Source organism: Corvus cornix, chromosome 1, assembly GCF_000738735.6.
Source record: "Corvus cornix cornix isolate S_Up_H32 chromosome 1, ASM73873v5, whole genome shotgun sequence".
Classification (NCBI taxonomy): Eukaryota; Metazoa; Chordata; class Aves; order Passeriformes; family Corvidae; genus Corvus; species Corvus cornix.
The window spans coordinates 3,085,452-3,099,352 of record NC_046332.1 but is presented as its reverse complement, the minus strand read 5'-3'; the positions used below and the strand labels follow the sequence as shown (position 1 = coordinate 3,099,352).

Sequence of the window (13,901 nt, the reverse complement as noted above, 5' to 3'; positions counted from 1 at the left end):
TCCTCTGTACAGTGCAAATCCACCCCAGCTCCTGAGGGAACAAGAGCAGTATCACATCTGTGGTTAAATAGAGGAGGGACAGACAAGGCTGTTTGCCTCCACCTGAGTTCTGGGGCAAGCCAGTTTGGGAAGTGTTGATTTTCTGCCATGCACTATTAATCTTAACAAATTCAGCAAGGCAACTATCAATTCGAACATATGTAACTGTGAGAAGAATTAACCCTGAGTTTAATTCCGTTCGGTGTCTTTGGTAGCATCACTTCAGAAGCACCCAGGCATCCTGCATTATTTAATTGCATTTATCCTCACAGCAACCTTGTGGAGAGGCAAACACCATTATCCCTGTGTGACAAGTGCAGATCTGAAGCACACAGAAACGGAATGCCCTGTTCAAGGTCACAGAGAAATCTGTTGCAGAATAAGCACTAAATCCCAGATTTGCTGAGTCCTTTGACAGCACCATCCACCAGAAATACCTCCTACTGGTACTGGCAATTCTTCCTGAACGGACAAGTAGTATTTGCCTTTTAATTACCACAAACTTTTCCTTCGTACTAAAAAGAAATCAGGCAAATCTCACAAATCAAAAGTACAATGGGAAAAAGAGTCTGACCTAAAGTATTCCTCACAGGACTATAAATACAAACAAAACCGAAAAATCTTTTCTACTTTACAGAGGCAATGTTTTCTTCTTTCAAAATATGAACTTCTTGATGGCAGCGGTGCAGCACAAAGAGATTAAACACAGCATACCTCACAAAAAGGATTTCCTCTCTTTCCTTTTTTCCTTTACACATATTTCATCTTCCCTCTCTTTGTTTCTCCTCTTCCTTTCATGAAGGAAGATAAGTCCTGGCAGTGAAGTTACAGACACCTGTTTCCCAGTTAATTGCTAGTAAAGGCATTTTTACCATTTCCCTAAGGATGGTGCAGCTCAGACTGAAAACATTTCAAATATTTCATGTTCAAATAGGTAAGCCCAGCTCTACAGCTGCTGGGACATGTTTTTCTCAGAGCTAGCCTGTCTTCAGAAGGATCTCTCTTCACAAAGTAGCGTGGGCTCAACAGAGGGTTCTGAGGAACCACATATTTTAAGGAAATAATGTGAATAGCAAAGAAGGTAATTGAAAAGGTAACCAGGTATGTGTGGCAGGGAAGGCAAACATACAGAGGTGAGCTGAGTTAATTTACTGAAAGGTCAGAACAGAATCAGTCTTTTGCTCTCCTTGTGCAAGCAGAAGGGGAGCAGATACCAGGAGAAACGTGCATTGCTATGCAAATAATTTGCTTTATTTACCTACCTATTTAACTACCATGAAGAACAGGCAGCTTGTACAAAAATGGCAAAGGGAGCATGGAGAGTAAAGGGGAGGTGTGAATTAGCAGATAACTGAGGAGATAGTGACTAAACACCACTTTGCCACTGTCCCTTTAGCTATTCTGAGGACATCGTTTCCCTCCCATCCTTCAATCTCCCTCCTTGTAAAATTCAGCACAATAATTATCAATGGAATCACAGCAAAATAAGGACAGCATGGCTGTGGAGCACATGGAAGCCAGCAAAGAAGCTAAGCATTGTTACTTGTGAAGGAATATCTATAGGCATCTCCCATTTCACTCTAATGGCACAGAAAAAAGAGAAGTCTGGTGGAAAACAAGTAAATCGGTGACTCCCCCTTCAATGCTGCATGATCAGTGCAATTGTACAAGCGTCCCCTACCAGCTCTTTGGATCTCAGGTCCCTCACATAAGTAGGGCCCACAAATGCTGCAATTTCACGTGGACTAGGATGGGTGAATTTCTTGACATTTACTGTGCACTACAGCCCTTCTAAAACCAGCTGAAACAGAGGTAATGCCAGCAGTGACCATGGCTTTTTGATTTTTCAAACTTCCAAAAAGTTTGCCAGTGGAGGTATGGAATCAGAGTAGGGGATTTATCATTTCTCTTAAAAAAAAAAAACAAAACCTGCTTGATTTGCTATACCCCTTTTATGAATGGCTTTGAAACAGCTCACAGAACTGAGGAATCCATAAATGACAGGTTTTTAAAGTAAGAAACCCTAAAACATCCCCCACCTAGTACCTAGATTTGCTTTCATAGAAGAGCAAAGCAAATAATCTTTCCCAAGGTCGTGCCTACAAATTAAACTTGCAATTTTGAAAAATGATTAAATTCCCCAGGGGAAGAACAGAAATCTCTCCAGTGTCTGGGACATCCCTGTTAGCTCATTTCACACCACACATTTCCATTCTCTGGCACTGTGGAAAGTGCTCCCTCTCTCCACATGCTCCCAGAACTACAGATTTATGCATTTTTGGCAGGAGAGCATTTCAGAGCCAGATTTGGCAAATCTCTCCCCTGCTGTGACATTTTAGTGTCGATTCTTCTGCACGGCCTTTGCCAGTAGCTCCCAGCAGGAGACCACCCTGCTACTGTACAACGCCATGGGATGTGATTTTTATCTTAAATGGTGCAGCAGCCAGGTCATGCCGAGGTGAGAATACCTCAGTTGTTACTGCATTCATCTTGACCTTTAAGCCTCTCTTGGTGCAGAACACAGACTTTTTGTGCTCACTGAGCTTTCCTTTCCAATCAAGAGGTGAAACTTTATTGTAGAGGTTGTCTCTGTGCTTCAGTTTTTGCAAAAAGAAAACATCACATTTGCTTTTTATATTGGAGAAATATATTGGGAAAGGGCTGTCATGCTCTTTAAATATGAAATTCTTTTTGCTTCAAGTTACTGTTGCTGCTCTCCAACATCCTCATTTTCTTATGGGGTTTCTTTCCAGATTCTGCTGGAAGGATAACTGAACTGTGCTTGCAAAAATGAAAAAAAAAAAACAAACCCAAACCACAAAACTTGTGTTTTGTTGTTTTTTGTTGGCTGGCAGCCGATGGGCAGATGTCATAGCATATTTTATCCCTTCAAAGACTAGAGAGTCTTTTAGCCATTTTTGTGTAACACAGCTTTCTGGCTGTATGGCACAGGATGAGGGATTAGGACCACAAGAAATCTAGGAGCATATTGGCAGTCTCAGAAAGAAATTCTGCTTTACAAGTCTGCTACTGAAGAAACAAAAAACTTCTCCAAACCCCTTCTACATCACACAGTGTTTAGAAACTTCTGAAGGGAGAGAATGGCACATCACTCCTTCAGGAGCACTGATATTCCTCATGGAAGTACCAGGGAAGCAGCCTCCAGGACATTGACTTTATTCCTTGCAATGTTATCCCTTCAATTCTGCTTCTTCCTCCACTAATTTCAGGCAAAAGCTGGGTCAGTTTAATTGTAAATTCCATAGGTAACTGATGCCACAGCTTCTCTTCACAGTGTGGATGCCCTAAAACACCCCAAAACTGAGAGAAAGGAAGGGAACTTCTACCGGGTTACTTTCAATTATTTCACCTCTAGTTTTTGTGTTGAGGCAGAGGTTTTTGTTCCTCCAAGGCCTTCACTGCTAGAATTAATTTGATGCAAATATCCATCATGTTCTCTGTATATAACCCTTCTCAATTCTGCAACTGCTACTGGGACATGCAAAAACCCCACCCAAAACAGCAGAAAAGAAGGCAGAAAAGCAACTAACAAAACATAAGAATCTGGCTGGCACCTTATTAATGCCTCCTTCAAGTAACCGAACACACGTCTCAATAAATCTCATCCGTTCTGGAGCACAGTATTTTTCAGCCTTATTATTTCCAATATTTTGCCTGTCATTCCTGAATGGTGGCCCAGAAATAAAATCTTGTCCTTGAGGAGCAGGAAAAAGTTATTATATTTTCAGTCTGAATAACCTCCTAATATAAGCACTGAAACACTGGGAATAATGCAAACTCTCCAGTAAAATACAGTGATATAGTATACCTAGACACACCTCAGCTTAATAGGTGTTGTGCCATTAACAGTGGATTTTATGGAAGCAAGTAGATGTAAATCTGCCAGGCAGACAAAGATTTACAGTAATATCCCCTGCAGTGGACGGTTTTCATCACATTTAGGACTGTCAGGCAACTCGTGTGTTTTCCTCAGTCCCTTTAGGCATGAAGGCCTCTTCATTTTATTTGGGATGTTCACCTTCAGGAGTTCTGCACTGCCAGAGGAAGCTCTCCAATGCCCTGTCCTTGTTATGGATGGAACCCACAGCTCAGGTGACTTTTAACACATTCTCCTTTCCAAATAAGAACCTTGTGCTGGACATTAAACAGGCAAGACCCAACCTTGTGGCACATGGATTTTTACAAGGTTAAAGCACTTTCTGCACTACAGTGCCTGCATATTCCCAAAAGTGGAGTGAAAAAGCCCTACTTTTCTCCCAGGCCACAGCAGTGGGGTAAGGGAGCTGAAAAGGTTTTTGGCAGCTCCAAAAAGCAGCCTGGAAAGCACCTGACTGGACTCTGTATTGCAATTGCTGTATTTTTAAGGGTAAATTCCATTCTGTGCTACTCTGTGAGATCGGAAATCCCATTTAATATCAACTATCTTCAAATAATTAAACTTGGTATTAAACATGACACCCTCCCTGTGTTAAATAGCTAGAAAAACCAAACCCTTAAAAGGGGAAAAAACCCTAACAACACAGAATGAAGAGGTTGCATTTCCAAGAGCAATGGCCATCTTCACACTTGGGTTGTTATTCTGCTCCTTTCTTTGGGAACTGGCCTGTGCCTGCCATGCAGCCAGTCTTCATCACAGTCAGAAACAGAGGTATCTGGGACCCTACAATTTAAACTTGGTTTTATAGCAGGCAAAATTGATGTCAAAGACTAAAAAAACCCTGCTGGAGTGTGTGATTCCTTCTGCTGAGGTGAGCCGTTCACCCAAGTGCTCACACAAACTCATCAGAACTCTGGAGGATTTCTCAAGGCTGGTGAGAGACGCCTTTCTTGGGGTGACAGAGACATTTCACATGAATCAGACTGCAATAACAAAGCAAAGCTTTAATTATACCTCACTATTTCTGCTCTCTTAGCTGCCATCAGTGCTATAAAGAGCAAAATTATATGACGCACCATAGGCAACCCAACTTTTCAGTACTCGTATTCAAAAAGGTGAAGACCTCTGGCAAACAGGGCTAAACACAGAGCCTGACTGTGGTAATAACTGAGGGAAAGTATCTCTCTTCCACAACACTCCAAATGCAGCAAATCTCAAGCCTAGAAACTCCTCAAAAGCTGAGCAATTACGGGCTTAAATCTACTTCTGATCAAGAACTTCAAAAGCACCTGGTGTCCAAAAGGCACCCTGTTATGTGCTTCCTGCAGACAGCCCCTTATCTTCTTCAATCCTAATTAATCCTTCAAGCTGCTTCATTTCCAGCTGAGAAAAAACACACCAGCAGAAATATACCTTCATCTTACAGGTTTATTCACAAAACAGCCTCTTCCCCAGCCAGCCGGCGCCACGCTATTCCTACAAACTCAGTTTTGGCACAAAAGCCCGTAAATAACTCACTAGCAACAGATCCTAAATACTGCCTACCAATTACCAGTGAGACATAGAGTACATTCAATGGCATCCTGTGGTACTGAAAGTAATAACTGCAATTTCCATGTGAAAACTATCTGCAAGATAAATTCTAATACACGGAGGCAGCAACATTTAAACTAAATTAAAACGCTCTGCAGTTTTACTTTTCGCCACAAACGCTTTGATGTGCCTTCCATTTAAAGGCTTTTCCTCTATTAAAGGTTCACCATTTCAAATCCTGCTTTGACCACAGCCTGCCAGGCATCTCCTGTCACCTTCACAGTGTGTCCCAAAGTTATTAAGCCAGGACTTACAGACTGCAAGAGCAGAAGAGGTCATTACAATCTTTAATCTTACTCTCTGCATAAGATGAATAAAGATAAAGACAATAAATGACAGCAGCTCTGCCTCATCTTTAGAATTGGTTAGTTCCAGTAGTTAACTACATTTACAATTAAAAGTCGGTTTTTTATTTTGATTTTTGTAACTGTCTTAATTGCACTGCTTGAATCTTGTAATGCCTTTGTCACCCAACAGGCCTCCAGAGACAGACAGCTTCCTTTTATATCCTCAGCAGCTTTGCTTCCTCTTCCTCCCCTGAAAATAGTTTTATGGCAATGTTTACAATGAGAATGCTTTGAATTATCTTTTTGCTTCATCTGTAGTGAATAACAATTATTCAATTAATACTTTGTCCAAAAAATTCACAATTACACACACAGAGAAATTAGATTGATACCCTAACCACGACTCCCCTCCTACCTATATTTTAAAAATGTGTTTGGACAAATGGTTTGCGATTCCTGTTACAACCTGGAAAGAATTATTCAATCAAAGTCTCCCTGTTTTTTCTTGCTTCAGGCCCACAGTTCCAAATGCAGTGTCAGATGTGCTAGAAAATAACTATATAGAATTTGATATTTCCTAGAGTAGTGAAATTAATTACAAAAGGAAAAATTTTTTGACACATGCCTATATGAAAGACACAATTGGGGTCACATACCCAAATCAATGAAAAAAATACATGACTACTCAAAGTCAGTCACTCAAACATCAATATTCCATAAATATTGTTACATGATATGTCAATTCTTCAGTATTTTTCCTGGGATGCTGCTTTAAGCCTCCTGATAGAATATTTTTGTAATTTGGGCCATTTTATTGCTAGGAGATGGACCCAAAAATATGAAAACTCTCCAGTAACTTTGTGCTTTCCTCAACAGCAACACTGAAACCGCCAGATCCACCCATAATTAAGGTAAAGTCCCAGTGGGATGAAAGGGAAGTTAGCATTTTCTGAACCATTTGTACATTTTCCCCACATTTCGAATATTAGTTTATAAATTCATTTGAAATGTGTGCACTGCACATTCTGCTCATGATTCAGCTTCGCATACCTGCAATCTTTCATATGACCCTGCCTGGCTTCCCATGCAATCTGTAGGAGTGGAAGCCCCTCAACTCTGTATATTTATTTTCAGAATCTGTTCCTGTATGTATTGTAGTCAAGTAACAATTTCCTCCACTTCAATGTGCTTAAACTACTTTCCTCGCTGGTCTGAAAAACTCCTCCAAGATTTAGGGGAAGGAAAGCAGGGACAAGAGAATCATAGGAAAAAACCCAAACAACCAAACAGGAAAAAAATCCTTTCTACTCCTCTGCTCACAGAAATAAAAGTTGTCACTCTCTGAATTTGGCCAAAAAACTTCCTTAAGGAATTTTTTTCTGTGATTCCACCCCCTGGAGCATAAATTACAGAATAAATACAGGGCAGCTGCGGGGATTCAGCATCATTTGTTGTGCTGACTGGGTGTCTCCATCCCTGGAAAGCTCCAGTAGCTCACGGCTGTGCCCAGGGCCCCTCAGGAACTGCAATTTCACAGTTTGATTCCCAGCACTGCCTTGCGGGGCTGCTGCCCTAATGAGTTTCTGGAGCTTCACACACCCTGGGAAAGGCTCTCTCTGCTGTAGCTCCCCAACAGGTAATGCAGAAAACATTAGTGCAAAACGTAGTTAAGGCAAAGCACATGAACACTGTGAGGGCAGGAGGAAACACTCTGAGTGCTTTGGCAGAGGTAGATTTGTCTTTTTTTTCCTTGCTGCACTGTCATTGTCTTCTTCTCCTCTGCATTTTTATTTCAGAGCACTGCCATGGCTGCTCCTACCCAGCTGAAATGCAGGGATCACTTGGGGAGCTGGGGAACTTTGTCTTTTTACGTGGGTCACGAGTGCTAATTGCAAAGTGTGACTTGATGCGCTGGGAAGAGCAAGGAAATTGAAAGAACCGGGAATAACTCAACCAGGAACATTCAGCTGAGGGAAAAAAGAAACAATTTCACGCACACAAGCTTTACAATAACTATGAATTCTTTCGTATTTCTTTTCAAAGCACTACAAACTATTTTCACAAGTGCCTTTTGGTCAAAGAAAAGCTTCATACCTGGTGTAAGCCCTTTAGTAAGTGCTCATCTTTTACTGTTCACAAAACTGCGTGGACATTCAAGAGACATTTTAATAAAGTAGGGATTTATGAAGTCATCTTTCAGCCACTAAAATCTCAAGAGCATTCATCCAGGACAATGACATTTTTATGTAGCCAGCAGTGAGATTATGGCTGTATGCTTGGCTTCAAATCTTTCATTTTAAAATAAAATAATTTTTTTTTTAAACCCCAAACCTATGGATGAGCATAAGGAAGATGGTGGGTGGCCATTTCATTCCTACTTTGAGATTTGCTGTTTCAAAAGCACTTTCATATGTAAGAGAAATACCGAACACAACAACAAATCCAATAAAATTTAAGAGACCAGTTTAAACAGTGCCCCAGTGTGTTTTAGAGAGCAAAAGGACACAGAACAACTTACTATTGTACAGGTATTTGCTGAGTGAACTGTGTCTCATCACCCAGCTTGCAAATAAAGATATTTACAGTGTTGGCATCAGTACTGATCTTTTAGGGAGACAATGCATACCCAGCAACAATTTCAGCCTCAGGTGACTGATCTCCACCCTTTGGATGATACAGCCACACTTCATCCACTTCCCTGTCTGCTCTCCCAGCCTGTGTCTCACCAAATTAGCTACAACTGGAGACCCTCTCATTTCCTTCTGGAAAACAACCAAGTTCTTTGGGAAGTGAAGTGAAGTGTGGCTGTCTTTACGTTGCTCTCCAATTTGATGAAGCGGAAGAGGTCAAGGGAGGCAATTAAGAATGAATAAACTTCTTCACTTAGCCAGAAAAGCAATCACATTTATTTCTCCCTGAATTTGTCACGAAGAAGATCCAGAGGGCCTGAAGCCAGCGCTGCCACTTTAAAAGCATTAGTGTGCCAAAATAAAGGCACGAAGAGCTCCCTAAGGGATATATTGGGGTCTTGTTCAAAACCTGGATTTCTGTTGCTCTGCTTCTTCAAAGGTTCATCTCTTTCCCACTCCAAAAAAAGCATCAGATTTGGGATTGAAAACAGAAGGAACAGCACTGGGGCAGGGGGAAAAATGGGGAAGAAAATTATTAAAATTAGAGCTGTCCTCCCACTACACACAGGTAACACTCTGACAGCTTCTCCAGCTATATTGTCATATAAAAAGCATTCTGAATTAACTTCAGACCTTTTTAATTTCTGATTTCAAATTAAAGCTCTTCTAAATGCCCACCCACTTTAAGAAAGACAATTTAATTAATTCCCTGAAGATATATTTGAAAAGACATGAGAGCCATCTCCTTAAGGAGAGGTAATAAGTGCTCTACCCAAAATGGGAGACTACAGGAAAAAACCCACAAAGGATGTTAAAGCCTATTTTGTGGCTACTTTGTGTCATTTGAAGTAGACAAAGCATCTAAGAATGAAAGAGTCCTATCAGCTTTAAAGGGTGCTAAAAGATCACAGTTAACATCACTTCTGACTCCTTCATTGACTCTGAAAATCACAGTTCTAGTCATGGCAAAATTTTTAACAATTTTGCCGGCTTCGTGGGGAAGATGGCTTGCTTTAGCAGGAACTAGACAGAAGTTTCAGTAAAGATGGTATAAAAAGAGGCCAAATGTAGAAATCTCCAGGCATCTGGACACCTTCAGCACATCCCTTGCTTTTGAAGATGTCATTTACCAAAACAGTCTGGACATCAATCTTGAGCATAAGAAACCCCACACACCTAACTCTGGGCACTCACACTTTGCAGTTCACTATTCTTCCATTTTTCACATCTGATCTGGATTTTGCTACTCCAGAACCATCAAAGCATCTCATTAAATATTCAAAGGATCACTAAGCCATCAGTCTACAGAAGAAGCCAAAACTGCATTTACTTTTTTTCTTTAATCTCCCAGACCTTAATTGCCATATTGACAAAAAAGAAACAGTTGTTTACCTTCTAAAGTCTCAGGAGTGCCTGCCAAATTAATCCTTTTAAGCAGTGTTTCTTCAGCTCCAGAAACAAGTAAGCAGCATGCAAAACAGCGAGATACTCCCCTAAGAGGCAGTAAACACACACACAGCTTCAAAATTAACCTTGGCTGTTATAACTTGTCACAGATTTCTTCTTTCCTGTTTCATACATTCCAGAGGTTTCAAAAGGTGGGTTGCTTCTCAGAGCAATCAGGAGACTTTGAAACTTATGCAAAAGAGGTTTTATCACCTAGATACGTGCAGGGGCCAAAACACAAAGTGGTGAAGCAGTTATCTAAAGAATGAGCTCATAGAATCCTAACGCACAAAGAGAGCAAAATTATTTTGTGTTAGACTCCTGACAAATATGAAAACCAGCTGCACATTGCAAAGGCTGTGAAACAGGGAATAGAACTAATGAAATCTGTGATGCTGTGTCCTAAAATTAGCCAGTATCATACATTTTAGAGCACCAATAGTTTTCCTCTCCCAGACTGAATTATCACCCACTCTGCAGCTAAATTCACAGGAGCTGGAAGTTTCTATATAAACTGACTCTTGTCTTACAACAGAAACATTAAAGAAAGTATTTCTTCCTGTTAGATGATGCTTAAAATCCAGTTTGCAGAGAAAATTAAATTTATTGCAAAAGTGAAGGCAAGTGCTTCATGTTTCAGTACCAAACTGGAAGAGCGCTGATGGGCTTTAGTTACAATCCCCAATAAACTGAAATACCCTGAATGATCTGGAACTGTTATCCACACATTGCCCTCAGCCTGCCCTGAGGTAAACTAGGTTCTCCTGGGAGAGTCTCTCCCATTTTGTCTGCAGCAGGAAATACACCCAAAATACTGAACTGAAGCAGCTGGTTAATGGCAGGAAATTTAAATCAAGGAGCTGCATGTTTAGATGCAATCCAGCACACAGGATATATGATTGCAACTTCTTTTTGGTATCTGAAGTGTTCCCCTTGTTTTTAAGGATCTCAGAGCCTTTATGTGATCCCCTACTGCCACCTCTAAATTTCATTGACTCACGGTTGTTCTTCCCAGCATTATTTTAGTCTAAGAATTTGAAGAGTTTGTTTGCAATAAGGAGGCTGTAATCAAGCCAAAATAAAACCTAATTTGAGAGTAAATGTATGAGAAATTACACATTGGTGCTACCTAGGTTCTGAGCAAGATCAATGGGAGTAAAAGGGTGCCACTGATATCTTTTATATATATATATTTCCTATATATCTCTTCAGGCAAGTATAATACAGATGGTTGCTCTAATCTTACTGTTTAGGTAGAGTGGCAAGCAACAGGAATATTTTCATTTCGCCAATTCATTATGTCACATCCCAAGATTATTAAAAGAAAAATAAGCAGGTTTGGAAAAACAATTTAGGAGAGCATTCCACTTCAGAGCTGCTTTCCAGCCATTAATTGATCATTCGATTGTGAAAAAGTGTGTCTTTTTTACCCCACTGCCCAAGACTGATCTTTGCTTGAGGGATAATCTGTCTGCTGGCAAAGAATAGCACTGGTCCCATTCCTTTTACTTTGGAGGACCAATGTTTACAAGGAGAACGTCTAACTCTATTAATATAAAAATATCAGCAGTAGCCAAAAGCCCATATTCTTGAAATATCTGTAGCAGCAAATAGGTTGAATATTGAGCAGTAATGAAGAAAAAAAAAAAAGTAACACTCTTGAGTGAGGACAGGCACCAGAGGGATGGTACAATTTCCCTCCTGTGTTCAGTCTGTATGGACTTCTGCAGCTCCAGAGTGCACACAGCTATTTGCATTCTAACCCAGCAAGCAATAGGCTAAAAATAGTGCTGAAAATCCACTCTGTGGATACTGAGCAGTGCTCTCGGAACTTTACATTTAAGCCCATTTTTTCCCTAGCAATTATAGGCAGTGTCGCAGAAAAGGAACCCAGGGCTTATCACACTTTGCAGAGGAGATGTTTCCATTTGCAAGGGAAACCATGTGCTTATAATTCATATTAATGCACCTGCATGCCTGTGCATGCTCTCTTCAGGTTCCTAGGAGCCTTTCTGCCTTGATGTCTATCCCTTTGCCACAGCTGGAAATAAAATAATATACAGAAAGTGGAGCTCCATTTCCTTTTCAGACAGCACCAGTGAGGACTGTCCCAGGCACTACAAACTTTTAAATTTGATCCCTGGTACCACAACCCCTGCTCTGCACAGCCCACTGTGCTACATATGCCCTGAGAATCTGGTTTAGATGTGTACTGAAAAATTGCAGACCGGAATGCAAGGTATAAATCACCAGAAGATGAGATCAGATTGGTAAAATGCTGCTAGTACTGAAAAATCTACCAGAAAGCAAGATGACCACTAGTGACACCAACCAGAACAGAGGACTGCCCTGACAGTGAGCTTTTCAGATAGCTGCTGTTCATTAAAACATTTGCATTTTAATGTGCAGGGCAAACAGTAGCTAGAGCACGCTGTAGCATAGCAATTATTGCTAGGTTACCTGACAAAACCCAGAAATATTCCCTCATTCATGTTTCCTTTTCACTGGATCCCACTGGCCTCTGAAAATAGGCTGATCTCCCCTCCAGGTTTTGAAACAAGAGCCCTTTTTAAGGAGATCAAGATCCATGTCACAACAGGCCACTGGCATCTCCTATCACACAAAGAGAGGAACAAAACCCTGAAGATACCTTCAACACAGCTCTTCAGCAACAGAGCCACGGTTAAAAGTGTGGATCCTGGAGAGAGTTGGTCTCTTTCACCAGCAGCCTTTGTTTCTAATTACTGAGAGGGAAAAAAAATACATGTAAGAAAAAAACCAGTTTTTAAGGACAGATTCCCACTCAGCTTTTCAAAAAGAAGTTGTCTCCTTGGAGGCTTTGGGGTTTAACTTAAAACCCAAGTTTTAATTTCCCCCAAAAAATATGCTCAGATCCTAGACGCCACATACCCCCCAGCTATTACTGTCTTTCCTACAGAAGAAGAAAAGCAGAAAACCCTCAGAGCAGGAGTATCTTGGGTTGTGCCATAAAGAACACTAAAATTGAAGTCTGCAATACATGGGAGATTCAAACAACACATGAAATATCATTCCTTTGTTTTCTGCGTGCTCCGAAGTTACACCTCCAGGATTTTTGCGACAGGTAGACAGTTCGCTTCCTTTAATCTCCACTTAGATTTGTACCTCACTATTTTCTCCAAAGTTTTGCCCTACTTTTAGTGATAGCAGGGCAAAAACACACAGAGAGGATAAACAAACTGTCTCTCCTTGAATCTCTTGAAAAGGAGTCATGTCCCAGCTGCGATGCAGGTGCACAAGACTCAAAGAGGAAGGGAAGGAGGGAGTCAAGCTCAACAGATAGAAAACCTGAAATCACTCCTTGTGAGACTGAATCAAAAATCCTGACCATGAAGGAAAACTAGAAATTTCCCCATAAAAGAAACATTAAGATGAGAGAGGGCACGGCTATGCAAATTAAGAGTTGCATAACTGATTTCCTCAAAAGTAAAAAGTCCTCAAATGCACAAAGTCCTCAAATGCTCAGTCGGCATGTGCAGACTTGAGGTTCTGTAACTGTACTAAAATCATCACTCTAAAGAGACCACACAGAACACTTTTCAGAGTGGCTTGTCTTATTTCACCAATATTGACTAAAACAATTAAAATCTTCATTATTGTACAGGCACACAGCTACTCCTACAAATCTGAGATTGTCAAAACTCTGTTTGATTCTCTCATCTATCATCACCTGCTGACCTTTGGAAAGGCAAATGTGCACCATGCAATGATGTTACTTTGAATCTGCCTCTCTAGAAACTGTTGCTATACAACAATTTAATGTAAAATATATCATAGTTTTTGGTGGCCTTTTATTCCTCTGTCCACATAGTTCACAAGTCACCTTTCAAGTGGTCAGAAACATACTCTGCCTATGTTTTGATCAAAAGGAGCTAAGAAATGCCTTTTTTTTTTAAAGCATGATAGCATTTGTATAAACATTCCCAACAAAAGTTTCTCTGAAAACCAGAATAATGAAAAAGAGAAAAG

General features: G+C 40.6%; 1 long non-coding RNA gene across 1 annotated transcript in view; it reads right to left on the bottom strand.

Moving 5' to 3' along the window:
• The window catches only part of LOC120409665, a 72,250-nt gene extending 62,006 nt beyond the window's left edge, over positions 1 to 10,244 (bottom strand). Inside the window, exon 1 of the long non-coding RNA XR_005601431.1 lies at positions 9,840 to 10,244. This is a non-coding gene — a long non-coding RNA (uncharacterized LOC120409665). The remainder of the gene's footprint in view (positions 1 to 9,839) is intronic.
• Positions 10,245 to 13,901: the final 3,657 nt, after the last annotated feature.